General features: G+C 37.6%; 3 non-coding genes across 3 annotated transcripts; all 3 read left to right on the plus strand.

Annotated features, from left to right (window-relative positions):
- The first annotated feature begins 7,185 nt into the window (after positions 1 to 7,185).
- On the plus strand, positions 7,186 to 7,258 carry TRNAF-GAA (transfer RNA phenylalanine (anticodon GAA)). Its single transcript has one exon. It is a non-coding gene; the product is annotated as a tRNA-Phe (tRNA).
- Positions 7,259 to 8,934: 1,676 nt separating this feature from the next.
- On the plus strand, positions 8,935 to 9,007 carry TRNAF-GAA (transfer RNA phenylalanine (anticodon GAA)). Its single transcript has one exon. It is a non-coding gene; the product is annotated as a tRNA-Phe (tRNA).
- A 1,095-nt stretch (positions 9,008 to 10,102) lies between these two features.
- On the plus strand, positions 10,103 to 10,175 carry TRNAF-GAA (transfer RNA phenylalanine (anticodon GAA)). Its single transcript has one exon. It is a non-coding gene; the product is annotated as a tRNA-Phe (tRNA).
- Positions 10,176 to 23,110: the final 12,935 nt, after the last annotated feature.

Here is a 23,110-nt window from a genome sequence, read left to right on the forward strand (position 1 = left end):
CCTACTCAGGCCAAATACCTCTGTGTAATATGGTGCTAGTCCATTCAGAGTAAAAAACAAAAGCTACCTAACCTGGATCCGAAAAATGCTATTTACCTATTGCACCCGTTAACTGATGAATGATACAGGACATCTTAAAACATAGCTCTAGCATGAGGTTGAGCATCTATTTTCTTGGGAAGTTTAAAAGAAAGGATGAAGACCCAAACTACCAGCAGGCCGAAATAGCTCAGTTGGGAGAGCGTTAGACTGAAGATCTAAAGGTCCCTGGTTCAATCCCGGGTATCGGCACAATTTCAACTTCTGCTTTTCATGTCACAAAAGCTGTTTGGAGTTAAATCAACGCTCTTCTTTATCAAAACCTTTTATCAATCTGATCAACAACACAATCAATTCAACATATTATTTACTTTCTGTCTTCCTTTCAAACGTGCTTCCACCTCTCTTGTATTCAACTATGCCTCATTTATTTGCAACTTCTTGCTTTATTTTAAAGTAAAGCTTTGCCTGCATCAGCCTCCAATTCCCCTTATACAAAACTGTCAGTAGTCAGATGACATAGCTTGTACACCCTGGCCATATAGGTCTGTGTTTCAGAGTATAAGTCAATTCAGAGTTTAGAAAAAAAAATTCTACCTACCTTGTCCCCTAAAAAGGATATTCACTCATCAGACCAAGTTACCTGCTGAATGATACTGGACACTTTAACACATAACTATAAACGAAAATAGAATGACCAGGTTCTGTATGTATCATCTACAATTATTAATAATACATCAGGAGGCCACAGGGACTTGTTGGCTGAAATATCTCAGTTGGGAGATCGTTAGACTGAAGAGCTTAAGGTACCTGATTCAATCCTGACTTTCAGCACAGTGCGAGGGGATCCTACATTCTTGCAAAATATTTCTTGAAATCAGCTCTAGTTTTTTTTTCTTTATTTCTCAAAATATTTTATGAACTGATCAACAACATGAAAACTTCAACAAAAAGTTGTCTTTCTGTCCTCCTTCTAAACTTGCTTCCACCTCTCTTGCCATCAGCTTTGATGACGAATTTATGCCATTTTATACTTTTTTCAAAGTAAACTCTTGTCTGCATCAGCTTTCACTTCTCCTTGAACAAAGTTGTCAGTATTGAGATGACATAGCTTACCTACTCAGGCGACATACGTCTGTGTAATACAGTGCTGGTCCACTCAGAGTTTTAAAAGAAAAACGACCTAACATTTATCCCAAAAACGCTACTCACCCATTTCACCAGTTAGCTGCTGAACAATGCAGGACACATTAAAACACAGCTCTAACCTCAGATTGAAAATCCAGGTTCTGCATCTCTGTTCTGGGATTGTTCAAAAAAAGAGGCTGAATACTATAGCTGCTGGCAGGCCGAAATAGCTCAGTTGGGAGAGTGTTAGACTGAAGATCTAAAGGTCCCTGTTTTGATCCCGGGTTTCGGCACATTTTGAACTTCTGCTTTGCATGCCACAAAGACTATTTTGAGTCAACTCATATTGACTTTGTTTATAATGATCAAAACCTTTTATCAAGATAATCGACAATACAATTAATTCAACATATTATTTACTTTCTGTCTTTCTTTCAAACTTGCTTCCACCTCTCTTGTATTCAACTTTGCCTCCTTTATTTCCCAAGTCTTCCTTTAATTGAAAGTAAAGCTTTGCCTGCATCAGCCTCCAGTTCCCCTTATACAAAACTGTTAGTAGTCAGATGACCTAGCTTGCCGACCCTCGCCATATAGGTCTGTGTTTCTGAGTATAAGTCCATTCATAGTTTACAAACATCATCTAACTAACTTGGCTCCTAAAAAGGAAATTCACCCATCAGACCAATTTAGCTACTGAATAATACTGGACAATTTAACACATAACTGCACATGCAGATAGAGTGACCAGGTTCTGCATTTATCTTTAACATTTATCAAAAATACAACAGAAAGCCAAAATTGCCAGCTGGATGAAATAGCTCAGTTGGGAGAGCGTTAGACTGAAGATCTAAAGGTCCCTGGTTCAATCCCGGGTTTCGGAACAATTTCAACTTCTGCTTTTCATGTCACAAAAGCTGTTTGGAGTTAAATCAACGCTCTTCTTTATCAAAACCTTTTATCAATCTGATCAACAACACAATCAATTCAACATATTATTTACTTTCTGTCTTCCTTTCAAACGTGCTTCCACCTCTCTTGTATTCAACTTTACCTGCTTTATTTGCCAATTCTTCCTTTAATTGAAAGTAAAGCTTTGCCTGCATCAGCCTCGAGTTCCCCTTATACAAAACTGTTAGTAGTCAGATGACCTAGTTTGCCTACCCTCGCCATATAGGTCTGTGTGTCTGAGTATAAGTCCATTCATAGTTTACAAACATCTTCTAACTAACTTGGCTCCTAAAAAGGAAATTCACCCATCAGACCAATTTAGCTGCTGAATAATATTGGACAATTTAACACATAACTGCACATGCAGATAGAATGACCAGGGTCTGCATTTATCTTTAACAAATAACAAAAATACAACAGAAAGCCAAAATGGCCAGCTGGATGAAATAGCTCAGTTGGGAGAGTGTTAGATTGAAAATCTAAAAGTCCCTTGTTCAATGCTAGGTTTCGGAAAAGTCTGAGAGGTTTCTTGCTTCTCACAAAATATTTCTTGGTATCAGCTCAAGTTTTTCTTTCTTTATTTATCAAAATATTTGATCAACTGATCGACAACATGATCAATTCAACATAGAATTGTCTTTCTGTCCTCCTTCTAAATTTGCTTCCACCTCTCTTGCATTCAGCTTCGACTACAAATGTTTCCTATTTCATGCTTTTTTGTAAAGTAAACTCTTGTCTGCATCAGCTTCCACTTCTCCTTGAACACAGATTTCAGTATTCAGATGACATAGCTTACCTACTCAGGCCAAATACCTCTGTGTAATATGGTGCTAGTCCATTCAGAGTAAAAAAAAAAGCTACCTAACCTGGATCCGAAAAATGCTATTTACCTATTGCACCCGTTAACTGATGAATGATACAGGACATCTTAAAACATAGCTCTAGCATGAGGTTGAGCATCTATTTTCTTGGGAAGTTTAAAAGAAAGGATGAAGACCCAAACTACCAGCAGGCCGAAATAGCTCAGTTGGGAGAGCGTTAGACTGAAGATCTAAAGGTCCCTGGTTCGATCCCGGATTTCGGCACATTTTGAACTTCTGCTTTGCATGCCACAAAGACTATTTTGAGTCAACTCATATTGACTTTGTTTATAATGACCAAAACCTTTTATCAAGATAATCGACAATTCAATTAATTCAACATATTATTTACTTTCTGTCTTTCTTTCAAACTTGCTTCCACCTCTCTTGTATTCAACTTTGCCTCCTTTATTTCCAAATTCTTCCTTTAATTGAAAGTAAAGCTTTGCCTGCATCAGCCTCCAGTTCCCCTTATACAAAACTGTTAGTAGTCAGATGACCTAGCTTGCCGACCCTCGCCATATAGGTCTGTGTTTCTGAGTATAAGTCCATTCATAGTTTACAAACATCATCTAACTAACTTGGCTCCTAAAAAGGAAATTCACCCATCAGACCAATTTAGCTACTGAATAATACTGGACAATTTAACACATAACTGCACATGCAGATAGAGTGACCAGGTTCTGCATTTATCTTTAACAATTATAAAAAATACAACAGAAAGCCGAAATTGCCAGCTGGATGAAATAGCTCAGTTGGGAGAGCAGTAGACTGAAGTTCTAAAGGTCCCTGGTTCAATCCCGGGTTTAGGCACATTTTGAACTTCTGCTTTGCATGCCACAAATGCTATTTGGAGTCAACTCATATTGACGTTGTTTATAATGATCAAAACCTTTTATCAAGCTGATCGATAAGACAACCATTTCAACATATTTTTTACATTCTGTCTTTCTGTCAAACTTGCTTCCACCTCTCTTGTATTCAACTTTACCTGCTTTATTTGCCAATTCTTCCTTTAATTGAAAGTAAAGCTTTGCCTACATCAGCCTCGAGTTCCCCTTATACAAAACTGTTAGTAGTCAGATGACCTAGTTTGCCTACCCGCGCCATATAGGTCTGTGTGTCTGAGTATAAGTCCATTCATAGTTTACAAACATCTTCTAACTAACTTGGCTCCTAAAAAGGAAATTCACCCATCAGACCAATTTAGCTGCTGAATAATATTGGACAATTTAACACATAACTGCACATGCAGATAGAATGACCAGGGTCTGCATTTATCTTTAACAATTATCAAAAATACAACAGAAAGCCAAAATGGCCAGCCGGATGAAATAGCTCAGTTGGGAGAGTGTTAGATTGAAAATCTAAAAGTCCCTTGTTCAATGCTGGGTTTCGGAAAAGTCTGAGAGGTTTCTTGCTTCTCACAAAGTATTTCTTGGTATCAGCTCAAGTTTTTCTTTCTTTATTTATCAAAATATTTGATCAACTGATCGACAACATGATCAATTCAACATAGAATTGTCTTTCTGTCCTCCTTCTAAATTTGCTTCCACCTCTCTTGCATTCAGCTTCGACTACAAATGTTTCCTATTTCATGCTTTTTTGTAAAGTAAACTCTTGTCTGCATCAGCTTCCACTTCTCCTTGAACACAGATTTCAGTATTCAGATGACATAGCTTACCTACTCAGGCCAAATACCTCTGTGTAATATGGTGCTAGTCCATTCAGAGTAAAAAACAAAAGCTACCTAACCTGGATCCGAAAAATGCTATTTACCTATTGCACCCGTTAACTGATGAATGATACAGGACATCTTAAAACATAGCTCTAGCATGAGGTTGAGCATCTATTTTCTTGGGAAGTTTAAAAGAAAGGATGAAGACCCAAACTACCAGCAGGCTGAAATAGCTCAGTTGGGAGAGCGTTAGACTGAAGATCTAAAGGTCCCGGGTTTCGGCACAATTTCAACTTCTGCTTTTCATGTCACAAAAGCTGTTTGGAGTTAAATCAACGCTCTTCTTTATCAAAACCTTTTATCAATCTGATCAACAACACAATCAATTCAACATATTATTTACTTTCTGTCTTCCTTTCAAACGTGCTTCCACCTCTCTTGTATTCAACTTTACCTGCTTTATTTGCCAATTCTTCCTTTAATTGAAAGTAAAGCTTTGCCTGCATCAGCCTCGAGTTCCCCTTATACAAAACTGTTAGTAGTCAGATGACCTAGTTTGCCTACCCTCGCCATATAGGTCTGTGTGTCTGAGTATAAGTCCATTCATAGTTTACAAACATCTTCTAACTAACTTGGCTCCTAAAAAGGAAATTCACCCATCAGACCAATTTAGCTGCTGAATAATATTGGACAATTTAACACATAACTGCACATGCAGATAGAATGACCAGGGTCTGCATTTATCTTTAACAATTATCAAAAATACAACAGAAAGCCAAAATGGCCAGCTGGATGAAATAGCTCAGTTGGGAGAGTGTTAGATTGAAAATCTAAAAGTCCCTTGTTCAATGCTGGGTTTCGGAAAAGTCTGAGAGGTTTCTTGCTTCTCACAAAATATTTCTTGGTATCAGCTCAAGTTTTTCTTTCTTTATTTATCAAAATATTTGATCAACTGATCGACAACATGATCAATTCAACATAGAATTGTCTTTCTGTCCTCCTTGTAAATTTGCTTCCACCTCTCTTGCATTCAGCTTCGACTACAAATGTTTCCTATTTCATGCTTTTTTCTAAAGTAAACTCTTGTCTGCATCAGCTTCCACTTCTCCTTGAACACAGATTTCAGTATTCAGATGACATAGCTTACCTACTCAGGCCAAATACCTCTGTGTAATATGGTGCTAGTCCATTCAGAGTAAAAAACAAAAGCTACCTAACCTGGATCCGAAAAATGCTATTTACCTATTGCACCCGTTAACTGATGAATGATACAGGACATCTTAAAACATAGCTCTAGCATGAGGTTGAGCATCTATTTTCTTGGGAAGTTTAAAAGAAAGGATGAAGACCCAAACTACCAGCAGGCCGAAATAGCTCAGTTGGGAGAGCGTTAGACTGAAGATCTAAAGGTCCCTGGTTCAATCCTGAGTTTCGGCACAATTTCAACTTCTGCTTTTCATGTCACAAAAGCTGTTTGGAGTTAAATCAACGCTCTTCTTTATCAAAACCTTTTATCAATCTGATCAACAACACAATCAATTCAACATATTATTTACTTTCTGTCTTCCTTTCAAACTTGCTTCCACCTCTCTTGTATTCAACTATGACTCATTTATTTGCAACTTCTTGCTTTATTTTAAAGTAAAGCTTTGCCTGCATCAGCCTCCAATTCCCCTTATACAAAACTGTCAGTAGTCAGATGACATAGCTTGTACACCCTGGCCATATAGGTCTGTGTTTCAGAGTATAAGTCAATTCAGAGTTTAGAAAAAAAAATTCTACCTACCTTGTCCCCTAAAAAGGATATTCACTCATCAGACCAAGTTACCTGCTGAATGATACTGGACACTTTAACACATAACTATAAACGAAAATAGAATGACCAGGTTCTGTATGTATCGTCTACAATTATTAATAATAAATCAGGAGGCCACAGGGACTTGTTGGCTGAAATATCTCAGTTGGGAGATCGTTAGACTGAAGAGCTTAAGGTACCTGATTCAATCCTGACTTTCAGCACAGTGCAAGGGATCCTACATTCTTGCAAAATATTTCTTGAAATCAGCTCTAGTTTTTTTTTCTTTATTTCTCAAAATATTTTATCAACTGATCAACAACATGATAACTTCAACAAAAAGTTGTCTTTCTGTCCTCCTTCTAAACTTGCTTCCACCTCTCTTGCCATCAGCTTTGATGACGAATTTATCCCATTTTATACTTTTTTCAAAGTAAACTCTTGTCTGCATCAGCTTTCACTTCTCCTTGAACAAAGTTGTCAGTATTGAGATGACATAGCTTACCTACTCAGGCGACATACGTCTGTGTAATACAGTGCTGGTCCACTCAGAGTTTTAAAAGAAAAACGACCTAACATTTATCCCAAAAACGCTACTCACCCATTTCACCAGTTAGCTGCTGAACAATGCAGGACACATTAAAACACAGCTCTAACCTCAGATTGAAAATCCAGGTTCTGCATCTCTGTTCTGGGATTGTTCAAAAAAAGAGGCTGAATACTATAGCTGCTGGCAGGCCGAAATAGCTCAGTTGGGAGAGCGTTAGACTGAAGATCTAAAGGTCCCTGGTTCGATCCCGGGTTTCGGCACATTTTGAACTTCTGCTTTGCATGCCACAAAGACTATTTTGAGTCAACTCATATTGACTTTTTTTATAATGATCAAAACCTTTTATCAAGATAATCGACAATACAATTAATTCAACATATTATTTACTTTCTGTCTTTCTTTCAAACTTGCTTCCACCTCTCTTGTATTCAACTTTGCCTCCTTTATTTCCCAATTCTTCCTTTAATTGAAAGTAAAGCTTTGCCTGCATCAGCCTCCAGTTCCCCTTATACAAAACTGTTAGTAGTCAGATGACCTAGCTTGCCGACCCTCGCCATATAGGTCTGTGTTTCTGAGTATAAGTCCATTCATAGTTTAAAAACATCATCTAACTAACTTGGCTCCTAAAAAGGAAATTCACCCATCAGACCAATTTAGCTACTGAATAATACTGGACAATTTAACACATAACTGCACATGCAGATAGAGTGACCAGGTTCTGCATTTATCTTTAACAATTATAAAAAATACAACAGAAAGCCGAAATTGCCAGCTGGATGAAATAGCTCAGTTGGGAGAGCAGTAGACTGAAGTTCTAAAGGTCCCTGGTTCAATCCCGGGTTTAGGCACATTTTGAACTTCTGCTTTGCATGCCACAAATGCTATTTGGAGTCAACTCATATTGACGTTGTTTATAATGATCAAAACCTTTTATCAAGCTGATCGATAAGACAACCATTTCAACATATTTTTTACATTCTGTCTTTCTGTCAAACTTGCTTCCACCTCTCTTGTATTCAACTTTACCTGCTTTATTTGCCAATTCTTCCTTTAATTGAAAGTAAAGCTTTGCCTGCATCAGCCTCGAGTTCCCCTTATACAAAACTGTTAGTAGTCAGATGACCTAGTTTGCCTACCCTCGCCATATAGATCTGTGTGTCTGAGTATAAGTCCATTCATAGTTTACAAACATCTTCTAACTAACTTGGCTCCTAAAAAGGAAATTCACCCATCAGACCAATTTAGCTGCTGAATAATATTGGACAATTTAACACATAACTGCACATGCAGATAGAATGACCAGGGTCTGCATTTATCTTTAACAATTATCAAAAATACAACAGAAAGCCAAAATGGCCAGCTGGATGAAATAGCTCAGTTGGGAGAGTGTTAGATTGAAAATCTAAAAGTCCCTTGTTCAATGCTGGGTTTCGGAAAAGTCTGAGAGGTTTCTTGCTTCTCACAAAATATTTCTTGGTATCAGCTCAAGTTTTTCTTTCTTTATTTATCAAAATATTTGATCAACTGATCGACAACATGATCAATTCAACATAGAATTGTCTTTCTGTCCTCCTTCTAAATTTGCTTCCACCTCTCTTGCATTCAGCTTCGACTACAAATGTTTCCTATTTCATGCTTTTTTGTAAAGTAAACTCGTGTCTGCATCAGCTTCCACTTCTCCTTGAACACAGATTTCAGTATTCAGATGACATAGCTTACCTACTCAGGCCAAATACCTCTGTGTAATATGGTGCTAGTACATTCAGAGTAAAAAACAAAAGCTACCTAACCTGGATCCGAAAAATGCTATTTACCTATTGCACCCGTTAACTGATGAATGATACAGGACATCTTAAAACATAGCTCTAGCATGAGGTTGAGCATCTATTTTCTTGGGAAGTTTAAAAGAAAGGATGAAGACCCAAACTACCAGCAGGCCGAAATAGCTCAGTTGGGAGAGCGTTAGACTGAAGATCTAAAGGTCCCTGGTTCAATCCCGGGTTTCGGCACAATTTCAACTTCTGCTTTTCATGTCACAAAAGCTGTTTGGAGTTAAATCAACGCTCTTCTTTAGCAAAACCTTTTATCAATCTGATCAACAACACAATCAATTCAACATATTATTTACTTTCTGTCTTCCTTTCAAACGTGCTTCCACCTCTCTTGTATTCAACTATGCCTCATTTATTTGCAACTTCTTGCTTTATTTTAAAGTAAAGCTTTGCCTGCATCAGCCTCCAATTCCCCTTATACAAAACTGTCAGTAGTCAGATGACATAGCTTGTACACCCTGGCCATATAGGTCTGTGTTTCAGAGTATAAGTCAATTCAGAGTTTAGAAAAAAAAATTCTACCTACCTTGTCCCCTAAAAAGGATATTCACTCATCAGACCAAGTTACCTGCTGAATGATACTGGACACTTTAACACATAACTATAAACGAAAATAGAATGACCAGGTTCTGTATGTATCGTCTACAATTATTAATAATACATCAGGAGGCCACAGGGACTTGTTGGCTGAAATATCTCAGTTGGGAGATCGTTAGACTGAAGAGCTTAAGGTACCTGATTCAATCCTGACTTTCAGCACAGTGCGAGGGATCCTACATTCTTGCAAAATATTTCTTGAAATCAGCTCTAGTTTTTTTTTCTTTATTTCTCAAAATATTTTATGAACTGATCAACAACATGATAACTTCAACAAAAAGTTGTCTTTCTGTCCTCCTTCTAAACTTGCTTCCACCTCTCTTGCCATCAGCTTTGATGACGAATTTATCCCATTTTATACTTTTTTCAAAGTAAACTCTTGTCTGCATCAGCTTTCACTTCTCCTTGAACAAAGTTGTCAGTATTGAGATGACATAGCTTACCTACTCAGGCGACATACGTCTGTGTAATACAGTGCTGGTCCACTCAGAGTTTTAAAAGAAAAACGACCTAACATTTATCCCAAAAACGCTACTCACCCATTTCACCAGTTAGCTGCTGAACAATGCAGGACACATTAAAACACAGCTCTAACCTCAGATTGAAAATCCAGGTTCTGCATCTCTGTTCTGGGATTGTTCAAAAAAAGAGGCTGAATACTATAGCTGCTGGCAGGCCGAAATAGCTCAGTTGGGAGAGTGTTAGACTGAAGATCTAATGGTCCCTGGTTCGATCCCGGGTTTCGGCATATTTTGAACTTCTGCTTTGCATGCCACAAAGACTATTTTGAGTCAACTCATATTGACTTTGTTTATAATGATCAAAACCTTTTATCAAGATAATCGACCATACAATTAATTCAACATATTATTTACTTTCTGTCTTTCTTTCAAACTTGCTTCCACCTCTCTTGTATTCAACTTTGCCTCCTTTATTTCCCAATTCTTCCTTTAATTGAAAGTAAAGCTTTGCCTGCATCAGCCTCCAGTTCCCCTTATACAAAACTGTTAATAGTCAGATGACCTAGCTTGCCGACCCTCGCCATATAGGTCTGTGTTTCTGAGTATAAGTCCATTCATAGTTTACAAACATCATCTAACTAACTTGGCTCCTAAAAAGGAAATTCACCCATCAGACCAATTTAGCTACTGAATAATACTGGACAATTTAACACATAACTGCACTTGCAGATAGAGTGACCAGGTTCTGCATTTATCTTTAACAATTATAAAAAATACAACAGAAAGCCGAAATTGCCAGCTGGATGAAATAGCTCAGTTGGGAGAGCAGTAGACTGAAGATCTAAAGGTCCCTGGTTCAATCCTGGGTTTAGGCTCATTTTGAACTTCTGCTTTGCATGCCACAAATGCTATTTGGAGTCATCTCATATTGACGTTGTTTATAATGATCAAAACCTTTTATCAAGCTGATCGATAAGACAACCATTTCAACATATTTTTTACATTCTGTCTTTCTGTCTAACTTGCTTCCACCTCTCTTGTATTCAACTTTACCTTCTTTATTTGCCAATTCTTCCTTTAATTGAAAGTAAAGCTTTGCCTGCATCAGCCTCGAGTTCCCCTTATACAAAACTGTTAGTAGTCAGATGACCTAGTTTGCCTACCCTCGCCATATAGGTCTGTGTGTCTGAGTATAAGTCCATTCATAGTTTACAAACATCTTCTAACTAACTTGGCTCCTAAAAAGGAAATTCACCCATCAGACCGATTTAGCTGCTGAATAATATTGGACAATTTAACACATAACTGCACATGCAGATAGAACGACCAGGGTCTGCATTTATCTTTAACATTTATCAAAAATACAACAGAAAGCCAAAATGGCCAGCTGGATGAAATAGCTCAGTTGGGAGAGTGTTAGATTGAAAATCTAAAAGTCCCTTGTTCAATGCTGGGTTTCGGAAAAGTCTGAGAGGTTTCTTGCTTCTCACAAAATATTTCTTGGTATCAGCTCAAGTTTTTCTTTCTTTATTTATCAAAATATTTGATCAACTGATCGACAACATGATCAATTCAACATAGAATTGTCTTTCTGTCCTCCTTCTAAATTTGCTTCCACCTCTCTTGCATTCAGCTTCGACTACAAATGTTTCCTATTTCATGCTTTTTTGTAAAGTAAACTCTTGTCTGCATCAGCTTCCACTTCTCCTTGAACACAGATTTCAGTATTCAGATGACATAGCTTACCTACTCAGGCCAAATACCTCTGTGTAATATGGTGCTAGTCCATTCAGAGTAAAAAAAAAAGCTACCTAACCTGGATCCGAAAAATGCTATTTACCTATTGCACCCGTTAACTGATGAATGATACAGGACATCTTAAAACATAGCTCTAGCATGAGGTTGAGCATCTATTTTCTTGGGAAGTTTAAAAGAAAGGATGAAGACCCAAACTACCGGCAGGCCGAAATAGCTCAGCTGGGAGAGTGTTAGACTGAAGATCTAAAGGTCCCTGGTTCAATCCCGGGTTTCGGCACAATTTCAACTTCTGCTTTTCATGTCACAAAAGCTGTTTGGAGTTAAATCAACGCTCTTCTTTAGCAAAACCTTTTATCAATCTGATCAACAACACAATCAATTCAACATATTATTTACTTTCTGTCTTCCTTTCAAACTTGCTTCCACCTCTCTTGTATTCAACTATGCCTCATTTATTTGCAACTTCTTGCTTTATTTTAAAGTAAAGCTTTGCCTGCATCAGCCTCCAATTCCCCTTATACAAAACTGTCAGTAGTCAGATGACATAGCTTGTACACCCTGGCCATATAGGTCTGTGTTTCAGAGTATAAGTCAATTCAGAGTTTAGAAAAAAAATTCTACCTACCTTGTCCCCTAAAAAGGATATTCACTCATCAGACCAAGTTACCTGCTGAATGATACTGGACACTTTAACACATAACTATAAACGAAAATAGAATGACCAGGTTCTGTATGTATCGTCTACAATTATTAATAATACATCAGGAGGCCACAGGGACTTGTTGGCTGAAATATCTCAGTTGGGAGATCGTTAGACTGAAGAGCTTAAGGTACCTGATTCAATCCTGACTTTCAGCACAGTGCGAGGGATCCTACATTCTTGCTAAATATTTCTTGAAATCAGCTCTAGTTTTTTTTTCTTTATTTCTCAAAATATTTTATCAACTGATCAACAACATGATAACTTCAACAAAAAGTTGTCTTTCTGTCCTCCTTCTAAACTTGCTTCCACCTCTCTTGCCATCAGCTTTGATGACGAATTTATCCCATTTTATACTTTTTTCAAAGTAAACTCTTGTCTGCATCAGCTTTCACTTCTCCTTGAACAAAGTTGTCAGTATTGAGATGACATAGCTTACCTACTCAGGCAACATACGTTTGTGTAATACAGTGCTGGTCCACTCAGAGTTTTAAAAGAAAAACGACCTAACATTTATCTCAAAAACGCTACTCACCCATTTCACCAGTTAGCTGCTGAACAATGCAGGACACATTAAAACACAGCTCTAACCTCAGATTAAAAATCCAGGTTCTGCATCTCTGTTCTGGGATTGTTCAAAAAAAGAGGCTGAATACTATAGCTGCTGGCAGGCCGAAATATCTCAGTTGGGAGACCGTTAGACTGAAGATCTAAAGGTCCCTGGTTCGATCCCGGATTTCGGCACATTTTGAACTTCTGCTTTGCATGCCACAAAGACTATTTTGAGTCAACTCATATTGACTTTGTTTATAATGACCAAAACCTTTTATCAAGATAATCGACAATTCAATTAATTCAACATATTATTTACTTTCTGTCTTTCTTTCAAACTTGCTTCCACCTCTCTTGTATTCAACTTTGCCTCCTTTATTTCCCAATTCTTCCTTTAATTGAAAGTAAAGCTTTGCCTGCATCAGCCTCCAGTTCCCCTTATACAAAACTGTTAGTAGTCAGATGACCTAGCTTGCCGACCCTCGCCATATAGGTCTGTGTTTCTGAGTATAAGTCCATTCATAGTTTACAAACATCATCTAACTAACTTGGCTCCTAAAAAGGAAATTCACCCATCAGACCAATTTATCTACTGAATAATACTGGACAATTTAACACATAACTGCACATGCAGATAGAGTGACCAGGTTCTGCATTTATCTTTAACAATTATAAAAAATACAACAGAAAGCCGAAATTGCCAGCTGGATGAAATAGCTCAGTTGGGAGAGCAGTAGACTGAAGATCTAAAGGTCCCTGGTTCAATCCTGGGTTTAGGCTCATTTTGAACTTCTGCTTTGCATGCCACAAATGCTATTTGGAGTCATCTCATATTGACGTTGTTTATAATGATCAAAACCTTTTATCAAGCTGATCGATAAGACAACCATTTCAACATATTTTTTACATTCTGTCTTTCTGTCTAACTTGCTTCCACCTCTCTTGTATTCAACTTTACCTGCTTTATTTGCCAATTCTTCCTTTAATTGAAAGTAAAGCTTTGCCTGCATCAGCCTCGAGTTCCCCTTATACAAAACTGTTAGTAGTCAGATGACCTAGTTTGCCTACCCTCGCCATATAGGTCTGTGTGTCTGAGTATAAGTCCATTCATAGTTTACAAACATCTTCTAACTAACTTGGCTCCTAAAAAGGAAATTCACCCATCAGACCGATTTAGCTGCTGAATAATATTGGACAATTTAACACATAACTGCACATGCAGATAGAACGACCAGGGTCTGCATTTATCTTTAACATTTATCAAAAATACAACAGAAAGCCAAAATGGCCAGCTGGATGAAATAGCTCAGTTGGGAGAGTGTTAGATTGAAAATCTAAAAGTCCCTTGTTCAATGCTGGGTTTCGGAAAAGTCTGAGAGGTTTCTTGCTTCTCACAAAATATTTCTTGGTATCAGCTCAAGTTTTTCTTTCTTTATTTATCAAAATATTTGATCAACTGATCGACAACATGATCAATTCAACATAGAATTGTCTTTCTGTCCTCCTTCTAAATTTGCTTCCACCTCTCTTGCATTCAGCTTTGACTACAAATGTTTCCTATTTCATGCTTTTTTGTAAAGTAAACTCTTGTCTGCATCAGCTTCCACTTCTCCTTGAACACAGATTTCAGTATTCAGATGACATAGCTTACCTACTCAGGCCAAATACCTCTGTGTAATATGGTGCTAGTCCATTCAGAGTAAAAAACAAAAGCTACCTAACCTGGATCCGAAAAATGCTATTTACCTATTGCACCCGTTAACTGATGAATGATACAGGACATCTTAAAACATAGCTCTAGCATGAGGTTGAGCATCTATTTTCTTGGGAAGTTTAAAAGAAAGGATGAAGACCCAAACTACCAGCAGGCCGAAATAGCTCAGCTGGGAGAGTGTTAGACTGAAGATCTAAAGGTCTCTGGTTCAATCCCGGGTTTCGGCACAATTTCAACTTCTGCTTTTCATGTCACAAAAGCTGTTTGGAGTTAAATCAACGCTCTTCTTTAGCAAAACCTTTTATCAATCTGATCAACAACACAATCAATTCAACATATTATTTACTTTCTGTCTTCCTTTCAAACTTGCTTCCACCTCTCTTGTATTCAACTATGCCTCATTTATTTGCAACTTCTTGCTTTATTTTAAAGTAAAGCTTTGCCTGCATCAGCCTCCAATTCCCCTTATACAAAACTGTCAGTAGTCAGATGACATAGCTTGTACACCCTGGCCATATAGGTCTGTGTTTCAGAGTATAAGTCAATTCAGAGTTTAGAAAAAAAAATTCTACCTACCTTGTCCCCTAAAAAGGATATTCACTCATCAGACCAAGTTACCTGCTGAATGATACTGGACACTTTAACACATAACTATAAACGAAAATAGAATGACCAGGTTCTGTATGTATCGTCTACAATTATTAATAATACATCAGGAGGCCACAGGGACTTGTTGGCTGAAATATCTCAGTTGGGAGATCGTTAGACTGAAGAGCTTAAGGTACCTGATTCAATCCTGACTTTCAGCACAGTGCGAGGGATCCTACATTCTTGCAAAATATTTCTTGAAATCAGCTCTAGTTTTTTTTTCTTTATTTCTCAAAATATTTTATCAACTGATCAACAACATGATAACTTCAACAAAAAGTTGTCTTTCTGTCCTCCTTCTAAACTTGCTTCCACCTCTCTTGCCATCAGCTTTGATGACGAATTTATCCCATTTTATACTTTTTTCAAAGTAAACTCTTGTCTGCATCAGCTTTCACTTCTCCTTGAACAAAGTTGTCAGTATTGAGATGACATAGCTTACCTACTCAGGCAACATACGTTTGTGTAATACAGTGCTGGTCCACTCAGAGTTTTAAAAGAAAAACGACCTAACATTTATCTCAAAAACGCTACTCACCCATTTCACCAGTTAGCTGCTGAACAATGCAGGACACATTAAAACACAGCTCTAACCTCAGATTGAAAATCCAGGTTCTGCATCTCTGTTCTGGGATTGTTCAAAAAAAGAGGCTGAATACTATAGCTGCTGGCAGGCCGAAATAGCTCAGTTGGGAGAGCGTTAGACTGAAGATCTAAAGGTCCCTGGTTCGATCCCGGATTTCGGCACATTTTGAACTTCTGCTTTGCATGCCACAAAGACTATTTTGAGTCAACTCATATTGACTTTGTTTATAATGACCAAAACCTTTTATCAAGATAATCGACAATTCAATTAATTCAACATATTATTTACTTTCTGTCTTTCTTTCAAACTTGCTTCCACCTCTCTTGTATTCAACTTTGCCTCCTTTATTTCCCAATTCTTCCTTTAATTGAAAGTAAAGCTTTGCCTGCATCAGCCTCCAGTTCCCCTTATACAAAACTGTTAGTAGTCAGATGACCTAGCTTGCCGACCCTCGCCATATAGGTCTGTGTTTCTGAGTATAAGTCCATTCATAGTTTACAAACATCATCTAACTAACTTGGCTCCTAAAAAGGAAATTCACCCATCAGACCAATTTAGCTACTGAATAATACTGGACAATTTAACACATAACTGCACATGCAGATAGAGTGACCAGGTTCTGCATTTATCTTTAACAATTATAAAAAATACAACAGAAAGCCGAAATTGCCAGCTGGATGAAATAGCTCAGTTGGGAGAGCAGTAGACTGAAGTTCTAAAGGTCCCTGGTTCAATCCCGGGTTTAGGCACATTTTGAACTTCTGCTTTGCATGCCACAAATGCTATTTGGAGTCAACTCATATTGTCGTTGTTTATAATGATCAAAACCTTTTATCAAGCTGATCGATAAGACAACCATTTCAACATATTTTTTACATTCTGTCTTTCTGTCAAACTTGCTTCCACCTCTCTTGTATTCAACTTTACCTGCTTTATTTGCCAATTCTTCCTTTAATTGAAAGTAAAGCTTTGCCTACATCAGCCTCGAGTTCTCCTTATACAAAACTGTTAGTAGTCAGATGACCTAGTTTGCCTACCCTCGCCATATAGGTCTGTGTGTCTGAGTATAAGTCCATTCATAGTTTACAAACATCTTCTAACTAACTTGGCTCCTAAAAAGGAAATTCACCCATCAGACCAATTTAGCTGCTGAATAATATTGGACAATTTAACACATAACTGCACATGCAGATAGAATGACCAGGGTCTGCATTTATCTTTAACAATTATCAAAAATACAACAGAAAGCCAAAATGGCCAGCTGGATGAAATAGCTCAGTTGGGAGAGTGTTAGATTGAAAATCTAAAAGTCCCTTGTTCAATGCTGGGTTTCGGAAAAGTCTGAGAGGTTTCTTGCTTCTCACAAAATATTTCTTGGTATCAGCTCAAGTTTTTCTTTCTTTATTTATCAAAATATTTGATCAACTGATCGACAACATGATCAATTCAACATAGAATTGTCTTTCTGTCCTCCTTCTAAATTTGCTTCCACCTCTCTTGCATTCAGCTTCGACTACAAATGTTTCCTATTTCATGCTTTTTTCTAAAGTAAACTCTTGTCTGCATCAGCTTCCACTTCTCCTTGAACACAGATTTCAGTATTCAGATGACATAGCTTACCTACTCAGGCCAAATACCTCTGTGTAATATGGTGCTAGTCCATTCAGAGTAAAAAACAAAAGCTACCTAACCTGGATCCGAAAAATGCTATTTACCTATTGCACCCGTTAACTGATGAATGATACAGGACATCTTAAAACATAGCTCTAGCATGAGGTTGAGCATCTATTTTCTTGAGAAGTTTAAAAGAAAGGATGAAGACACAAACTACAAGCAGGCCGAAATAGCTCAGTTGGGAGAGCGTTAGACTGAAGATCTAAAGGTCCTTGCTTCAATCCCGGGTTTCTGCACAATTTCAACTTCTGCTTTTCATGTCACAAAAGATGTTTGGAGTTAAATCAACGCTCTTCTTTATCAAAACCTTTTATCAATCTGATCAACAACACAATCAATTCAACATATTATTTACTTTCTGTCTTCCTTTCAAACTTGCTTCCACCTCTCTTGTATTCAACTATGCCTCATTTATTTGCAACTTCTTGCTTTATTTTAAAGTAAAGCTTTGCCTGCATCAGCCTCCAATTCCCCTTATACAAAACTGTCAGTAGTCAGATGACATAGCTTGCACACCCTGGCCATATAGGTCTGTGTTTCAGAGTATAAGTCAATTCAGAGTTTAGAAAAAAAAAATCTACCTACCTTGTCCCCTAAAAAGGATATTCACTCATCAGACCAAGTTACCTGCTGAATGATACTGGACACTTTAACACATAACTATAAACGAAAATAGAATGACCAGGTTCTGTATGTATCGTCTACAATTATTAATAATACATCAGGAGGCCACAGGGACTTGTTGGCTGAAATATCTCAGTTGGGAGATCGTTAGACTGAAGAGCTTAAGGTACCTGATTCAATCCTGACTTTCAGCACAGTGCGAGGGATCCTACATTCTTGCTAAATATTTCTTGAAATCAGCTCTAGTTTTTTTTTCTTTATTTCTCAAAATATTTTATCAACTGATCAACAACATGATAACTTCAACAAAAAGTTGTCTTTCTGTCCTCCTTCTAAACTTGCTTCCACCTCTCTTGCCATCAGCTTTGATGACGAATTTATCCCATTTTATACTTTTTTCAAAGTAAACTCTTGTCTGCATCAGCTTTCACTTCTCCTTGAACAAAGTTGTCAGTATTGAGATGACATAGCTTACCTACTCAGGCAACATACGTTTGTGTAATACAGTGCTGGTCCACTCAGAGTTTTAAAAGAAAAACGACCTAACATTTATCTCAAAAACGCTACTCACCCATTTCACCAGTTAGCTGCTGAACAATGCAGGACACATTAAAACACAGCTCTAACCTCAGATTGAAAATCCAGGTTCTGCATCTCTGTTCTGGGATTGTTCAAAAAAAGAGGCTGAATACTATAGCTGCTGGCAGGCGGAAATATCTCAGTTGGGAGACCGTTAGACTGAAGATCTAAAGGTCCCTGGTTCGATCCCGGATTTCGGCACATTTTGAACTTCTGCTTTGCATGCCACAAAGACTATTTTGAGTCAACTCATATTGACTTTGTTTATAATGACCAAAACCTTTTATCAAGATAATCGACAATTCAATTAATTCAACATATTATTTACTTTCTGTCTTTCTTTCAAACTTGCTTCCACCTCTCTTGTATTCAACTTTGCCTCCTTTATTTCCCAATTCTTCCTTTAATTGAAAGTAAAGCTTTGCCTGCATCAGCCTCCAGTTCCCCTTATACAAAACTGTTAATAGTCAGATGACCTAGCTTGCCGACCCTCGCCATATAGGTCTGTGTTTCTGAGTATAAGTCCATTCATAGTTTACAAACATCATCTAACTAACTTGGCTCCTAAAAAGGAAATTCACCCATCAGACCAATTTAGCTACTGAATAATACTGGACAATTTAACACATAACTGCACATGCAGATAGAGTGACCAGGTTCTGCATTTATCTTTAACAATTATAAAAAATACAACAGAAAGCCGAAATTGCCAGCTGGATGAAATAGCTCAGTTGGGAGAGCAGTAGACTGAAGATCTAAAGGTCCCTGGTTCAATCCTGGGTTTAGGCTCATTTTGAACTTCTGCTTTGCATGCCACAAATGCTATTTGGAGTCATCTCATATTGACGTTGTTTATAATGATCAAAACCTTTTATCAAGCTGATCGATAAGACAACCATTTCAACATATTTTTTACATTCTGTCTTTCTGTCTAACTTGCTTCCACCTCTCTTGTATTCAACTTTACCTGCTTTATTTGCCAATTCTTCCTTTAATTGAAAGTAAAGCTTTGCCTGCATCAGCCTCGAGTTCCCCTTATACAAAACTGTTAGTAGTCAGATGACCTAGTTTGCCTACCCTCGCCATATAGGTCTGTGTGTCTGAGTATAAGTCCATTCATAGTTTACAAACATCTTCTAACTAACTTGGCTCCTAAAAAGGAAATTCACCCATCAGACCGATTTAGCTGCTGAATAATATTGGACAATTTAACACATAACTGCACATGCAGATAGAACGACCAGGGTCTGCATTTATCTTTAACATTTATCAAAAATACAACAGAAAGCCAAAATGGCCAGCTGGATGAAATAGCTCAGTTGGGAGAGTGTTAGATTGAAAATCTAAAAGTCCCTTGTTCAATGCTGGGTTTCGGAAAAGTCTGAGAGGTTTCTTGCTTCTCACAAAATATTTCTTGGTATCAGCTCAAGTTTTTCTTTCTTTATTTATCAAAATATTTGATCAACTGATCGACAACATGATCAATTCAACATAGAATTGTCTTTCTGTCCTCCTTCTAAATTTGCTTCCACCTCTCTTGCATTCAGCTTCGACTACAAATGTTTCCTATTTCATGCTTTTTTGTAAAGTAAACTCTTGTCTGCATCAGCTTCCACTTCTCCTTGAACACAGATTTCAGTATTCAGATGACATAGCTTACCTACTCAGGCCAAATACCTCTGTGTAATATGGTGCTAGTCCATTCAGAGTAAAAAAAAAAGCTACCTAACCTGGATCCGAAAAATGCTATTTACCTATTGCACCCGTTAACTGATGAATGATACAGGACATCTTAAAACATAGCTCTAGCATGAGGTTGAGCATCTATTTTCTTGGGAAGTTTAAAAGAAAGGATGAAGACCCAAACTACCGGCAGGCCGAAATAGCTCAGCTGGGAGAGTGTTAGACTGAAGATCTAAAGGTCCCTGGTTCAATCCCGGGTTTCGGCACAATTTCAACTTCTGCTTTTCATGTCACAAAAGCTGTTTGGAGTTAAATCAACGCTCTTCTTTAGCAAAACCTTTTATCAATCTGATCAACAACACAATCAATTCAACATATTATTTACTTTCTGTCTTCCTTTCAAACTTGCTTCCACCTCTCTTGTATTCAACTATGCCTCATTTATTTGCAACTTCTTGCTTTATTTTAAAGTAAAGCTTTGCCTGCATCAGCCTCCAATTCCCCTTATACAAAACTGTCAGTAGTCAGATGACATAGCTTGTACACCCTGGCCATATAGGTCTGTGTTTCAGAGTATAAGTCAATTCAGAGTTTAGAAAAAAAAATTCTACCTACCTTGTCCCCTAAAAAGGATATTCACTCATCAGACCAAGTTACCTGCTGAATGATACTGGACACTTTAACACATAACTATAAACGAAAATAGAATGACCAGGTTCTGTATGTATCGTCTACAATTATTAATAATACATCAGGAGGCCACAGGGACTTGTTGGCTGAAATATCTCAGTTGGGAGATCGTTAGACTGAAGAGCTTAAGGTACCTGATTCAATCCTGACTTTCAGCACAGTGCGAGGGATCCTACATTCTTGCTAAATATTTCTTGAAATCAGCTCTAGTTTTTTTTTCTTTATTTCTCAAAATATTTTATCAACTGATCAACAACATGATAACTTCAACAAAAAGTTGTCTTTCTGTCCTCCTTCTAAACTTGCTTCCACCTCTCTTGCCATCAGCTTTGATGACGAATTTATCCCATTTTATACTTTTTTCAAAGTAAACTCTTGTCTGCATCAGCTTTCACTTCTCCTTGAACAAAGTTGTCAGTATTGAGATGACATAGCTTACCTACTCAGGCAACATACGTTTGTGTAATACAGTGCTGGTCCACTCAGAGTTTTAAAAGAAAAACGACCTAACATTTATCTCAAAAACGCTACTCACCCATTTCACCAGTTAGCTGCTGAACAATGCAGGACACATTAAAACACAGCTCTAACCTCAGATTGAAAATCCAGGTTCTGCATCTCTGTTCTGGGATTGTTCAAAAAAAGAGGCTGAATACTACAGCTGCTAGCAGGCCGAAATAGCTCAGTTGGGAGAGCGTTAGACTGAAGATCTAAAGGTCCCTGGTTCGATCCCGGATTTCGGCACATTTTGAACTTCTGCTTTGCATGCCACAAAGACTATTTTGAGTCAACTCATATTGACTTTGTTTATAATGACCAAAACCTTTTATCAAGATAATCGACAATTCAATTAATTCAACATATTATTTACTTTCTGTCTTTCTTTCAAACTTGCTTCCACCTCTCTTGTATTCAACTTTGCCTCCTTTATTTCCCAATTCTTCCTTTAATTGAAAGTAAAGCTTTGCCTGCATCAGCCTCCAGTTCCCCTTATACAAAACTGTTAGTAGTCAGATGACCTAGCTTGCCGACCCTCGCCATATAGGTCTGTGTTTCTGAGTATAAGTCCATTCATAGTTTACAAACATCATCTAACTAACTTGGCTCCTAAAAAGGAAATTCACCCATCAGACCAATTTAGCTACTGAATAATACTGGACAATTTAACACATAACTGCACATGCAGATAGAGTGACCAGGTTCTGCATTTATCTTTAACAATTATAAAAAATACAACAGAAAGCCGAAATTGCCAGCTGGATGAAATAGCTCAGTTGGGAGAGCAGTAGACTGAAGTTCTAAAGGTCCCTGGTTCAATCCCGGGTTTAGGCACATTTTGAACTTCTGCTTTGCATGCCACAAATGCTATTTGGAGTCAACTCATATTGACGTTGTTTATAATGATCAAAACCTTTTATCAAGCTGATCGATAAGACAACCATTTCAACATATTTTTTACATTCTGTCTTTCTGTCAAACTTGCTTCCACCTCTCTTGTATTCAACTTTACCTGCTTTATTTGCCAATTCTTCCTTTAATTGAAAGTAAAGCTTTGCCTACATCAGCCTCGAGTTCCCCTTATACAAAACTGTTAGTAGTCAGATGACCTAGTTTGCCTACCCTCGCCATATAGGTCTGTGTGTCTGAGTATAAGTCCATTCATAGTTTACAAACATCTTCTAACTAACTTGGCTCCTAAAAAGGAAATTCACCCATCAGACCAATTTAGCTGCTGAATAATATTGGACAATTTAACACATAACTGCACATGCAGATAGAATGACCAGGGTCTGCATTTATCTTTAACAATTATCAAAAATACAACAGAAAGCCAAAATGGCCAGCTGGATGAAATAGCTCAGTTGGGAGAGTGTTAGATTGAAAATCTAAAAGTCCCTTGTTCAATGCTGGGTTTCGGAAAAGTCTGAGAGGTTTCTTGCTTCTCACAAAGTATTTCTTGGTATCAGCTCAAGTTTTTCTTTCTTTATTTATCAAAATATTTGATCAACTGATC

Source organism: Triturus cristatus, chromosome 8 (genome assembly GCF_964204655.1).
Source record: "Triturus cristatus chromosome 8, aTriCri1.1, whole genome shotgun sequence".
NCBI lineage: Eukaryota > Metazoa > Chordata > Amphibia > Caudata > Salamandridae > Triturus > Triturus cristatus.